This window comes from Salmo salar, chromosome ssa06, assembly GCF_905237065.1.
Source record: "Salmo salar chromosome ssa06, Ssal_v3.1, whole genome shotgun sequence".
Classification (NCBI taxonomy): Eukaryota; Metazoa; Chordata; class Actinopteri; order Salmoniformes; family Salmonidae; genus Salmo; species Salmo salar.
The window spans coordinates 94382143-94384642 of NC_059447.1; positions in this window are offsets into that span (position 1 = coordinate 94382143).

Consider the following 2500-nt stretch of genomic DNA (forward strand, 5'->3'; position numbering starts at 1 on the left):
AGACAACAACAACAGAGAGACAACAACAACAACAACAACAGAGAGACAACAACAACAGAGAGACAACAACAACAGAGAGACAACAACAACAACAACAACAGAGAGACAACAACAACAGAGAGACAACAACAACAGAGAGACAACAACAACAGAGAGACAACAACAACAGAGAGACAACAACAACAACAGAGAGACAACAACAACAGAGAGACAACAACAACAACAGAGAGACAACAACAACAACAACAGAGAGACAACAACAACAGAGAGACAACAACAACAACAGAGAGACAACAACAACAGAGAGACAACAACAACAGAGAGACAACAACAACAGAGAGACAACAACAACAACAACAGAGAGACAACAACAACAACAGAGAGACAACAACAACAGAGAGACAACAACAACAGAGAGACAACAACAACAGAGAGACAACAACAACAACAACAGAGAGACAACAACAACAGAGAGACAACAACAACAGCAGAGAGACAACAACAACAACAGAGAGACAACAGATAAACAACAACAGAGACAACAACAACAGAGAGACAACAACAACAGATAAACAACAACAGAGAGACAACAACAACAGAGAGACAACAACAACAGAGAGACAACAACAACAGAGAGACAACAACAACAGAGAGACAACAACAACAGAGAGACAACAACAACAGAGAGACAACAACAACAGAGAGACAACAACAACAACAACAGAGAGACAACAACAACAGAGAGACAACAACAACAACAGAGAAACAACAACAGAGAGACAACAACAACAGAGAGACAACAACAACAGAGAGACAACAACAACAGAGAGACAACAACAACAGAGAGACAACAACAACAACAGAGAGACAACAACAACAGAGAGACAACAACAACAGAGAGACAACAACAACAGAGAGACAACAACAACAGAGAGACAACAACAGAGAGACAACAACAACAGAGAGACAACAACAACAGAGAGACAACAACAACAGAGAGACAACAACAACAACAGAGAGACAACAACAACAGAGAGACAACAACAACAACAGAGAGACAACAACAACAACAACAACAGAGAGACAACAACAACAACAACAGAGAGACAACAACAACAACAACAGAGAGACAACAACAACAGAGAGACAACAACAACAACAGAGAGACAACAACAGAGAGACAACAACAACAACAACAGAGAGACAACAACAACAACAACAGAGAGACAACAACAACAACAACAGAGACAACAACAACAACAACAGAGACAACAACAACAACAACAGAGACAACAACAACAACAACAGAGACAACAACAACAGAGAGACAACAACAACAACAACAACAGAGACAACAACAACAACAACAGAGACAACAACAACAACAACAGAGACAACAACAACAGAGAGACAACAACAACAGAGAGACAACAACAACAGAGAGACAACAACAGCAGAGAGACAACAACAACAGAGAGACAACAACAACAGAGAGACAACAACAACAGAGAGACAACAACAACAGAGAGACAACAACAACAGAGAGACAACAACAACAGAGAGACAACAACAACAACAGAGAGACAACAACAACAGAGAGACAACAACAACAAAACAACAGAGAGACAACAACAACAGCAACAACAACAACAGAGAGACAACAACAACAGAGAGACAACAACAACAACAACAGAGAGACAACAACAACAACAACAGAGAGACAACAACAACAACAGAGACAACAACAACAGAGAGACAACAACAACAGAGAGACAACAACAACAACAGAGACAACAACAACAGAGAGACAACAACAACAGAGAGACAACAACAACAGAGAGACAACAACAACAGAGAGACAACAACAACAGAGAGACAACAACAACAGAGAGACAACAACAACAGAGAGACAACAACAACAGAGAGATATTTATAGGTTTTAAAGATGTTCTTTGTGTAAATCATTCCTCACCACTTTTTAGGAGCACAAACTTCTAAATAAAGTGAAACTAAACTCTGAGTTTCCTTCAAACGCAATAAAAGGATTAGCATTTGATCTGAGTGGATGTTTATAAACAGGTTTTTTGTTTTTTTATGTCTTTGGAAATGATAGACTATAATGTTATTTTTAGGTTTGTTAATCACATTGTTTACTGATGCAGCTCTCTACGCTGAGGTCAGAGCCCAGGCTGTATCCCACGTTGCTAAACCCCTATTCCCTTTATAGGGCCTTGGTCAAAGTTAGTGCACTACGTCGGGGAATAGGGTGCCATTTGGGACACTGCGCCAGTCATCAGAATGTGTGATGTGTGGAGCCAGACTCACAACCATTTAGTTTGGAGACTACTTTTATCTTCCTGTCTTTCTCTCTCTCTCTCCCTCCGTCTCTCCATCTTTTCCCCTCCGTCTCTCCCGAAAGGAGTGTGCTCACGCATTGCCGCCCTTATAATCAGCCATTTGGATATTCAAATGAGTTAAAAAAAATATATATAATAATTTA